The 12500-nt window shown below is 42.4% G+C and overlaps 1 long non-coding RNA gene across 1 annotated transcript; it reads right to left on the reverse strand.

The window, feature by feature from the left end:
- Positions 1 to 10591: 10591 nt before the first annotated feature.
- Positions 10592 to 11614, reverse strand: LOC134453125 (uncharacterized). Its single transcript, XR_010035554.1, has 3 exons — positions 11343 to 11614; positions 11147 to 11232; positions 10592 to 10712 (listed from the first exon to the last, which is right to left on the reverse strand). It is a non-coding gene; the product is annotated as an uncharacterized LOC134453125 (long non-coding RNA).
- Between the last annotated feature and the right edge of the window lie 886 nt (positions 11615 to 12500).

A 12500-nucleotide genomic window follows, 5' to 3' on the forward strand; every position in this document is an offset into this window, starting at 1 on the left:
TTCACTGTTTACTCGTTGGTGGTGATGAGGCGAGTGGGGAGGACGTGTTCGGAATGGTTTGGGCGCTGTCAGGGTGCAGAATGAGTGGGGAGCGTTAGGAAGGGAGCGAGAGGAGGGTTTTTTGGCGATGATAAAAACGTCCATGAAGTAGACGAGCTACTCATGGGTATTACTCTTTTTCTTTCTTCCTCCTTTCCATCCCATCTTCTCTGTTGTCTGCTGGAGGAGGAGTGGTCGCTTCCTGAAAGGTTACCAAGAGCGATGGAGAAAGGGAGAGACAGGGAAAATGAGAGAGAGAGAGAGAGAGAGAGAGAGAGAGAGAGAGAGCGCGGAGGGAATTTAAGGGGGCGTTTCCCGACGATTATTTCAATATTTTCTTCCTCCTCGAATCACGTTTACGATTCATGTCAATTACTCGTCAGAGAGAGGGACAATGGCACAACGACGAGCAACCTGGTGAGTTCATTTTTACCGCCATATCAATGACAAAGCCTAAAACACAGCGTATGAATTTTGTGAAATAATATTGTGTGTTTTTAAACAACCTTGCCTGAAGATGTGAAAACTAACGCCTCAAAGTACCCGCCAGTGTGACCCAGTGCTGTTCCTTATTATCGCGCTTATCTGTTTTCTACGTCGGCTGAAAATATGTGAGGAGGTACTTGGGTTATGGACAACTCGAGACTTACGTATCCATTCTAGAGGGGAAAAAATACACAAAATGCCACGCTTTGAAACGTTTATTAGAGGTTTCTACTGTTTGTTCGCCAACAAAGGCAGTCGCCGGTGTGGGCGAGGTAAGCCGTTGGAGCCCTAGTAGTTATTCATTGAGCTACCGCCCATTCCTTAATTACATCAAAATATTTAATGTCTTCTAAAGCCCAGCGGCAGCGCTGTTCTGATTCATTGTAGTAATGTTCCACGTAGGCTGACGAGATTCACCTCTTTGTTTTTGTTTCTATAGTAGCCTGGCCTACTACGGTGTCCTCATAATCATAAATTCACAAGTTGTACTGTATAGCCTATCGGAAGAGGCGAGAGGGAGTTTTATAATTCAGTTGTCTGGTTGTATTAGCGGGCCCTTGGATACGCTGATAGAGCCAGACAAAGAGGATCTCTTATCCAGGTTTATAATCGTTATAAAACGTGTTATCCAAGTGGAGCTTACAAAACAAACAAGACAAACAGGTGCATGTTTAGTGAAACCAACGCGCCACGCTGGTGTTGCATCAGCTGTGAGCTGATTGACAGACTGTCTGTACCTCCTCTACTTCCGTTATCTGATGTGACTGAACGCTTTGTGTGTGTGTGTGTGTGTGTGTGTGTGTGTGTGTGTGTGTGTGTGTGTGTGTGTGTGTGTGTGCGCGCGCACGCGCGTTCGTGTGTGTGCGCGCCCGCGCTCGCCCGCATGCGTGCATGTGCATGGTCTGTCAAAAGAGGAAGTTTTGGCACAGGTCACTACCAGTGTGTGTTGGAAGTACATCATAACAATTCAGGCATATACGCCCACAAGACATGTGTCCATGCAATGTCTCTTCAAACATGTAAAAGTCTCTCTCTCTCTCTCTCTCTCTCTCTCTCTCTCTCTCTCTCTCTCTCTCTCTCTCTCTCTCTCTCTCTCTCTCTCTCTCTCTCTCTCTCTCTCTCTCTGTGATGTCATTAGCCCTCATTCATTCATGATGCTCTTTGTCCTTGCTGCACTGCTGTTTACAGACTGTTATTGTATCAGATATCATCTCTCTTTGACACATGTTTGTTTGTGTGTGTGTGTGTGTGTGTGTGTGTGTGTGTGAGAGAGAGAGAGAGAGAGAGAGAGAGAGAGAGAGAGAGAGAGAGAGAGAGAGAGAGAGAGAGAGAGAGAGAGAGTGTGTGTGTGTGAGTGTCCATGTGTGTGTGTGTTTGTGTGTGTGTGTGTGTGTACAGCTTGTGTCGTTGGTTGTGAATATCCACCCATGGATGAACAAGTTCACACATACAGATAAGCGCATCAAAACAAAACAAACTACAAAAAAGTAGTTATAGTTACACACTTTATTGTATGGCAATTGCAGGCTATAACTTTAATAAGGGATGCAGGTAATGGATTGCGTTTTCAAGGCCCCTTTTCAAACTTTAAATCATATTAGGCTATATAAAAAACACACTCAACACACACACACACACACACACACACACACACACACACACACACACACACACACACACACACACACACACACTATGCTATCCAGCAGACACAGAGCAGTTTCGGCTGAGCTCCCCTGTTCAAGGGCACTTGGCCAAGGTCAGAGGAGGCGGAATGGACCTACGGACATGATTGGCCTTGAGTGCATCATCCCAATTCCCAAAAAGTGGCATGCACCTCAAAGGCGCCCCCTTGTGGCAGCATCACTTCACTGACGGGTTAGGGTCAGGGAAAGGTCTAAGCTTAGGTGACCTCGTCAACGTGCGACGAGGCAGGTATGCCCTCGACGTCAAAAATTGCCGCTTGGTCAACGTTAGTCAGAAATTTACGTGTTTGGATGCGACAGTGTTGGGTTGGCTCACTGGTTTTGCTCCTATATTCCACTGCACGGGTAAAAAGCATTTACCTTGAAATCCTCTAGACAGAGCATTGTCTTTTTCTCCAAGGCAGATGTCAGTTGAATTCAGGTCACGTAAGATGGTTTCGACGCTCACACATGTTTTTTTTTTTTAAACAGAAAATAGTTAGAATCCAACCAGTCACCTTTAAACTAGTTGGCTGAATGCTTTGGCTCCTGTCCTGTCCCAGTGTTGTGATACTCATACATGCCAATGAGTCCAAACGCACATCCATAGCTGCATTATGACAATGTTATGACACCGTTATGTCATATGTATGAAGCCAGTGTCAAGTAAAACGTTACCATAAAGTCAACAGTCATTTGCAGTGATGACCTGATGACCTACTGTTCTACTCTGTTCTGTTCTGTCTGTGCAATTCAGTTTAAGATTAGGCTCCTGTGTGTGTGTGGGATACTGTGTGTGTGTGTGTGTGCGTGTGTGTGTGTGTGTGTGTGTGTGTGTGCGTGTGTGTGCGTGTGTGTGTGTGTGTGTGTGTGTGTATGTGTGTGTTTAAATTGTATATAGATGCCTTCTGTAAAGGGCAGCCCAATATGATGCAAGTAGACTAATTGTAGAGGGTATATAGACAGTGTTGTGTGGAGAATTAAGTCTTGTTTTGGACATCTTTACCTTTGTGTGTGTGTGTGTGTGTGTGTGTGTGTCTGTGCGTCTGTGCGTCTGTGTGTTTGTTGTGGGAGAACTATAGCTCCCATTGAAGAAATACTATGCAGGTGACTCTCTCTCTCTCTCTCTCTCTCTCTCTCTCTCTCTCTCTCTCTCTCTGCTTCTTCACACACTTCCAGACTTCTATCGCTTACGGCTCTTCATTATCATACCCTCATGCCTGTTAGTGCTCACACACTGAGATCAGAGGCGCGCGCTTGTGTGTGTGTCTGTGTGTGTGTGTGTGTGTGTGTGTGTGTGTGTGTGTGTGTGTGTGTGTGTGTGTGTGTGTGGGTGGGAGGGGGGTGACTGGGTTGGGATGGTGTGTATGTGTGAGATAGTGCTCTGAATGCTCATTTAGAGTAGATGTGTGTGTGTGTGTGTGTGTGTGTGTGTGTGTGTGTGTGTGTGTGTGTGTGTGTGTGTGTGTGTCTGTCTGTGTGTGTGTGTGTTGTGTGCATCTGTGTGTATTTCTGTGGGCGTAAGACACTGTTAGAACAGATTTTGCCTCAGTGGTTGAATATGTACGTGTTTGTGTGCGTGTGTTTTTTACCCATACCAATCCTCACTTCTAAATGTCCCTCTTTGTCAACTTCCCTTGAGATATCACATGATAGCCTGTCTAAGCTTAAACTTTACACATAGGCCTACTGACCCCCACTTATAAATTCCCCCGTCTAAACCTCAAACTGCATACTGACAGATTCAGATTTACAGTGACCAGCTCAACTCTAATGTGTGGAGGTTACTGATGCACACACACACATGCGTACGCATAATGCACACATAGACAGACAGACAGACAGACAGACAGACAAACAGACACGCATGCACGTATACACACATGAACGTACACATGTACACACACACACACACACACACACACACACACACACACACACACACACACACACACACACACACACACACGCACACACACACACACATACACACCTGACCTCACAACATGGTGATGTCCTTGATCATTAAAATATTATCTGGAAATACACTCTACAGTTTGTCATAGCTTGCCCATGACTTTGCCTTCATTTTGAAGGTGAAGATGAAAAAACGCTGTCTACTCACCAACATTAAATCATTAAAATTCATTCTTTTGGCCTTTTGGAATTTTGGCTTTGTTCCTGAGGTGATGTTGCAGGACAAGCCGATAGTAATATTTCGCTCAGTTTGAGTCTTTGTTGCACAATTTGTTCTTGAAGGTGCCTTAGTGCTAGCCTAGAAATCTAGACGCTCCTGGCGACCGCAGAGTGAATTTGATCCCGGGGTTTGGCTCATCAGGCTACCTTAGTGCATGAGCTTTAGATGAACATGTGGTAACACTCTACTTGACGCCGGTGTCATAAGCATGTCATTACAGTGTCATAATAGTGTCATTATAGAGTTATGCCTGTGTCATAAACATTATGTCCATGTCATAGACATTTTATGACTGTTGGCCTTAAGTGACATTCCGTAATGGACATGGACATAATATTTATGACTTATCTATGACTGCGTCATGACACTATTATGACACTGTAATGACATGCTTATAATACCGGCGTCAAGTAAAGTGTTACCGAACATGCTATATAGACATTACATATGTTGTGAACATAGGCACTTAACCTAAACGCAGTGTACAGCCATTTGGTTATTGTGAGTTTACAGTACAGCATTTGTTGATAAAAGCAGACAAAAACATGAGTGTACAATAGCAGGTATCATGATCATGCATCGTGCCGTGTTATACGGCTTTATGGTCACCTTCAAAAGCAATGTTGGTGTTTCTGTTTCACACAAAAACTCACAAAGACGCGTACGCATAATATAAATATGACAAAACTTTTACGCTCTCGACCCAGAATGCCCAGCTCTGTTGACTCCCATTTACAACAAAATTTGCCTCTTTGAGCGGACACACACACACACACACACATAAAAGATAGACCTGTTATGCAGAGTATGATAAGAGAATGTGAAGTGCCATGTCACATAATCACAAGCAAAACTGTGGCAGGCATTTATTGTCTGAACTCTGGATGCACACCTTGGTTGACTACCATTTACAACAAAATGTGTCTCTTTGAACAGATGCACTCATAGTAAAAGAGTAAAGAGCTATGGCGGCGTCATCATCTAAATCGGATGATGAAAGCCTGCTTGATTTTAACCCTATTCAGACTGGGCTTTTTTGGCATTCCTGGGCCTGGGGGGGGGCTCTTTTGACCCCCCCCTCATAACTCATGAACGGAATACAGTATGACTACGAAACTTGGGGGAGATGATCTTCATATGGAGATCTATGAATGACATAATTTTTGTGTAATTATCTGGTATTATGACGTCATTATGACATCATTATCTTATTATGCCCAAAATCTCCCCATAATGGATTTTCCAACCAATTTAGGTAATGCACTTATATTGTAATGATTTTATGCTTCAAACCACTTAAATGCTCACAAAGTTGTCTGATGCTAATGGAAATAACAAAAAAATATGAAAATATATGGCGTCATAGATATGGTGAAGTGATTTTTGGTCAGACATACCTGTCAGAAAACCGTTGCCATGGCAACAGCAAAAATGATAAACCTAATCTTTCGGTACCTAACTGTAGCCAACTAAATGTTAGGAAAAGTCCCAAAGTTTCGTAGTCATAGCTTAAGTCGTTAAGGAATTGTACGACATCAAAGTTGGTGCGGGCACTTTTAGCCCCCCCCCAGTCTGGATAGGGTTAAATGAGCTGCCTCACCTGTAACCTTGATTAGAGTCGAGTGCTTTTGTTTATTCCCATCCTGTGAATGAAGAAAATCAACAGCCTCTTTCAAGTGGCCGTCTCACCTTTAGCCTCTACTGTAGTGGAGTGTGCTGAGTGAGTGAGTGAGAGAGAGAGGGAATAAGAGATGACACCAGGGCTGCGCTGGGGGAGAAATAGGGCCTGGGCACTTTTGGCTTAAAGGGGCCCCTCATCATTAGCGGCGTAGAAATGACTCGCCGGTGGGCCCCGCAACCTTGTGGGCCCCTATTTTCAAAAATGTAAAAAAAAACCTTTCTGAAAATAGGGGCCCACGAGGGTGCGGGGCCCACCGGGAAATGCCCGCTATGCCAGGTGGACAGTCCAGCCCTGCATGACAATGTGCCCTTCTGTTTATTCCTCTTCTTTGAATGAAGTAACAAATCCACATTCTCTTCTCTTTCAACTGGCAGCGACCAAAGAGCAAGCATAAAGACTGTCATTGTCAGAAAGCCTTCTAGTACATAATTACACGATCAACGCCTGGCCATCTAAACAAACGTGAACGCAAAGTCAGAGCAAGTCAAGTGATATTCTCTCTGTGATCCATCTTCTCTAGGACGTTTCTTATTGTAGTTTTCAGCCGTCAATAGGATACAGTAAATTGGATACATAAAATTGTTTCACCAATAACAGTTGGTGATACATGCAACTCACTGCCAATAGAGAAGGCTGTTTCGGAAGGCTATCTAAACAAATGTATCCATGGAGGAAGTACAAGTACTCTCTGTGATCCCTCTGAACCAGAGTCAATTAGGTTTTTTATTGTTGTTTCAGCCATAGATATAGTCAATAGTATGGCTAAACATGTTTTACCAGTTGGTGATACATGAACCTATTAAGACACAGAAGACATGCACAGCACAGTACAGTGTAGACAAAATAAGTTAAACAAGAATAGTCATATTATTCAATCCAATGTAGGCCTACTTCTGTTTAGTAATATTGCAATAATAATTTTTACAGCACGAGTACACCAGGGAACTCTGTGTGTCCACCAATTACAGAACAAGGGAAATGCTGTTTGACATGGTTCCGGGTTGAGAGAGATAGAAGGTAAAAGAGTGAACAAGAGAGGGAGTTATAGGCAGAGAGAAAGGATTTTAGACATACAGAGAGAGAGAGAGAGAGAGAGAGAGAGAGAGAGAGAGAGAGAGAGAGAGAGAGAGAGAAAAGGGTGTTGAACAGGAAAAGTGAAAGACAGTGAGGCAGGGAAAGAGGAGGAGAAACATGAGAGCCGATGGCTCTCCAGAGAACTGTCCATGGTCCTTAAATGCCCTGTAAACTCTCTCTCTCTCTCTCTCTCTCTCTCTCTCTCTCTCTCTCTCTCTCTCTCTCTCTCTCTCTCACTCTCTCTCTCTCACACACACACACAGCATATTTACTTTAATATTCTTTCCTCATCTTTGCTTTCCGTTTATTACTTCATCCTCTTCCCTATTGCTTCATTACCCCCCTACTGTTCCCTGCTTCCCTCTTTCCCCTATCACCACCCTTTCCAAACTCTCTCTCTCTCTCTCTCTCTCTCTCTCTCTCTCTCTCTCTCTCTCTCTCTCTCTCTCTCTCTCTCTCTCTCTCTCTCTCTCTCTCTTTTCTCATTTTTTCGCCTCTCCATGCACCCTTTTCCAAAGTCATTTTCACCCCTTCTCATCTCTTGTCTTCCACCTCTCCTCCCTCTGTCTGCCAGCCCTCTTCCCTTTGTACTTCATCCGCTCTCTGTTTTTTTTTCTCTCTCTATCCTCCTCTTTCTGTTCTCCGCATGTTCACTTGCCGGCCCTCTCTCCATCTATTTCTTCTTCCACTCTACAACCACCGTTTCCAAACCCCCCCCCTCCCCCCCCAACCCCCTCTCTCTTTCTCCTCCTGTTCTCCTCTCCTCTCTTGCTCGCCACCCCTCCCCCCTCTCTCAGTAGTTGATTGACAGAGACAGTGTGTCTAATTGCTGGGGAGAGCACTCAGGATTGACTAGAGCCTATTCTCCAAGGAGAGAGGGGTGGGGAGAGAGAGAAAGAGAGAGAGAGAGATAGAGAGAGAGAGAGAGAGAGAGAGAGAGGGAGGGAGGTGAAGAGAGTTTGACAGAGAGACAAGCACACATGGAGAGACAGAAGAAGAGAGAGGGGGGCAATGAGGGGTGTAGAGAAATTGACAGACACATATGGAGTATGGAGAGACAGAAAGAGAGAGAGAGAGAGAGAGAGAGAGAGAGAGAGAGAGAGAGAGAGAGAGAGAGACTGAGAGATAGGGCGGTGGGGAGTGGAAGGCCGAGTGAAGTGGAGAGAGAATAGAAATTTGAGCGGGTGGTTCAGAGGAAAGGGAAAAAAAGAAAGTGAGAGGGAGTGAGAGTAAAAAAGATGAAGACAGTGGGAGGTCATTACTTCTATAAGCAACTTCATTTCCTGTACACTTTTTTTTAGCTGTGTACAGTGGACCCCCCCCCCCCCCAAAAAAAAAGGTCATGTTTCAGCAGAAGACTGGACTTCCCTGTTTTGAAAGTGGCCATCAGAAATGCCCACTCAATGTAAAGATGGGTGTAGAATATAAAACTGCCTCTTTCCTCTTTAAACAAAGTAACAGGTTTTGACCCTCAAGAGACCAGGGTGCGAGACCCGGCGAGGCAACCCTACTCCCCTTGGCCACACACGCACACACACATGCATGCACAAACTCAGCATTGAGTACATACACAGCAAAAACCAGAGGGTTGAATCAACTCCCACAGAGTCAATTTTAACATTTTTTGCGGTTTTATTTGGCTCCACACTCTAAAGAGTTAAATTAACATTTTCAATATAGTTAATATTTAACACTGTGCCAAGAGTTACTTTTTAACTCCCTAAACTGGGTTAAAGTAACACTATATAGAGTTACATTGACACTTTATCAGAGTTCGTTTTTCACTCCCTAAACTGGGTTAACTTAACACTGCATTGAGTTACATTAACACTATATCAGAGTTCCTTTTCAACTCCCTACATAAGGTTACATTAACACTATATCGATATACATTAACACTATGTCAGAGTTCCTTTTTAACTCCTTAAACTGGGTTAAATTAACACTATATCGATTTACATTAACACTAAATCAGAGCTCCTTTTAACTTCCTAAACTGGGTTAAATCGACACAACATACTTTAAAAATCGGACAATACAACCATTAAAATGACAATAATTAATTCCAAGAAAAATGCGTCTTCAAAAACACAATTTATTTTAACTTTTTAGAATTGTTGACCAATGCATTAATTAAGATCAATTTAAAAAACAAAATACAAGAATGCATAATATTTCAGATCTCTTTTTTTATTGCTGAACAATGAAGGTAATTAACAATACATTTCATAATATACTATAAAGATGCAAATCACAGCAGTGTAGCATTAACACATGATAGCATTGGAGCAATAAAACCTTAATTGAATTTACATGTTAATTGTATCCTCTTTGCAAAGACGGGTTATCAGCAAGACTGATCACTCATGACTGAAAAGACTCAACTACATCATAGCAACATTGCTATGACATTACCAAGAGCCTTAAGTAACAGGTTAAAACTCAGTCATTACAATATTGGTGACAGTAAAGGCTCTGCTGAAAGGGGTTAAAGGAAATGGTTCAGTTTTACCAATGTACCATTTGATTTCAGTGACACTGTACAATTTCAAAAATTTAGTTTCACCTTACCTTTTGTATAGCACACTGTAAAACAGCACATTAAAATGTTTAAAGGGACACTGTGCAGGAAATAGTCAAAAAAGGTACTGCAACTATGCTGCTCATTGAAACTGGGTTGCCTATTGCCAAATTTGATATTTACATGAACGTTTACTAAGTAATAAACAAATATTTTCTAGTATGGTCCAAGTACAGTCATTTTTGCAGCTAAAAATGGCTGTTTATGGAAATTCAAAATGGCGGACCATGGAGAAGATCCCCCTTTTCATGAATGAAAAATGCATTTTTTTCAGTCATAATGAATACTTAGAATTTGATAGTGGTGGTAAATATTCATGAAAAAGGTAACATTATTGAATGGGTAGCATGAATTCTGGAAATAAACAACAAAAAATCTCACACAGTGTCCCTTTAACCCCTTTGCGAAGAGCCCATGTGCTTTGCACAGAGAATATGTTGCTTTTTTAGCTATGAGTAAACAGGCCCGCCAGCAGGTTCATCTGCACAAACAGGCTTCTCACCGTACTTTTGGTTAATTACAAAATTTACAGTGCATCCATAACTGCGCTAACAGAGTGGAGTGAACTTTTTGTCCACAGGTTGAAATTTGTCTTGGGCTCTATAGTCACTACATTCCATACAGTAGGCCTACTTACATAACCAGCATATAACAGAACATAAATAAAAAAGAACACTGGAAAAACATAGAAAACATTAAAATAAAAAACATCAAAGTGTGCACTGCATGTCTATGGCATGTCTATCCGCCATTAACAGACAAGGTATTCCCTGATGGGTGGTTATCCGAATAATACATTTCAAACACAGCATGTATTCAGTCCAAAAGAAGAGACAGGGATGTCGCAACATTTAGATTGACAGTTTGTACAGGACCTTGTAGCAGCTGGCTTGTAGATACTCAAGGCTCACGTAGTAGATGATCTCCCAAAAGCACGGTGAAGCTGGCTCTTGGCATCTCACCACAAGTCTTGAAAAAGCAAAACAAAAGAAAAGTGTAAATGATTAGGCCAAGACATGGCTCTTCCATCTCAGTCATCATAAATATGGTTTAGGTAAATTATGAAAAATATATATAAAATGTTATTTCTGACTTGACTGCATGTGCATTTTGGGTGACACGCTATGTCTGTTTTACATGTTAACAGATCATGCACTCATTAGAATGATATGATGGACAGGGCTGGAAAAAAAAGAGGCTGTTGGGTCCTGACAAGCCAGTAGTAGTGAGAACAATATAATTATTAGATGTTGAAACTAGTAGGGATTTTCCTTTAAGGTTGTGTGTGTTTATCTGTGTGTGGTGTAGAGTGGAGTGTGCATGCGCATGTTTTGTACGTGTGTGTCTGTGTGTGTCTGTGTGTGCGCGTGGGCTGTTATGCATGACATAAAAAAAGATCTTACTTCCTACATCCTGATGTTTGAGGACTCCTCAGATAAGTAGTGTCGCAGACCCAGCAGAGCAGAAGTCCCCTTCTTTCATTTGTGTCCTACAGCAGAAAAAGAATGAATAACTATGAGTAATAGTAATTGGGATATTACTGTGAAATATATAGTACAACTGGCACCCATGTTTACAATAACTGGATCATACACTCACACTTCAGTGCTGGGTTCTTCCCTCGATGCAGACAGCTTCATACACATTAAGCGGTTTTGGTGCCAGGTCATCACGTCCATCGTGGAACGACTCCGTGCCTACTGGAATGACTCTGTGCCTACCGGTGCCCAAAGAGGAAGACAAAAAGAAAGACAACAAGTTTGAGAGTTTGGCAGACAAATAGACAGAACATACAGTAAACCGTTGCAAAATTGTCTGAATTGACACCAGACAGTAGGCATTCCATACACATTCACAGAATCAAATAACAATATCAGGCCAGCTCTCATTGTGTGTGTGTGTGTGTGTGTGTGTGTGTGTGTGTGTGTGTGTGTGTGTGTGTGTGTGTGTGTGTGTGTGTGTGTGTGTGTGTGTGCATTAACGCCTGCTGTTGTGCATTGATATAAAAAAACTTACTGCATACATGCCAATGATATCCAAGAGGTTCTNGAATAAGAAGTGTGACCGCCGACCCAGCTGAGCAGCATTCTTCTCCTTTTACTTGTGTCCTACAGCCAAAAAAAAGCAGTTATTGTGATTTTATTGTTAAAGTAATCGGCCTACAATACATATGTATTAAGTACATTATGTCTAACTGTTTAACTTAAACACTTAGGGGTTTCCCTCTGATGAAGACGGAAGTAACACCGTCGAAACATGTCAGGTAAAAGATAAAAAAAACTTTTACATGTCTTAAGGCAAAAGAAACCCCTAAGTGTTTAAGGCCTACAATACAGTTGACATACATTCATCCTGAACTGCGTTGTTGGGTCCTGACAAGCCAGTGGTAGTGAGAACAATATAATTGGATGTTGAAACTAGTGGGAATTTGAGTATTGTAATAGTAATTGGGATTTTACTGGGATTTTACTGTGAAATATATAGTACAACTGGCACCCATGGTTACAATAACTGGATCATACACTCACATTTCAGTACTGGGTTCTTCCCTCGATGCAGACAGCTGTGCCTACCGGTGCCCTAAGAGGAAGACAAAAAGAAAGACAACAAGTTTGAGAATTTGGCAGACAAAAAGACAGAACATACAGTAAATCGTTGCAAAATTGTCTGAAGTGACACCAGACAGTAGGCCTAGGCATTCCATGCACATTCACAGAATCAAAGAACAATATCAGGCCAGCTCTCATTGTGTGTGTG

This window comes from Engraulis encrasicolus, chromosome 1 (assembly GCF_034702125.1).
Source record: "Engraulis encrasicolus isolate BLACKSEA-1 chromosome 1, IST_EnEncr_1.0, whole genome shotgun sequence".
Classification (NCBI taxonomy): domain Eukaryota; kingdom Metazoa; phylum Chordata; class Actinopteri; order Clupeiformes; family Engraulidae; genus Engraulis; species Engraulis encrasicolus.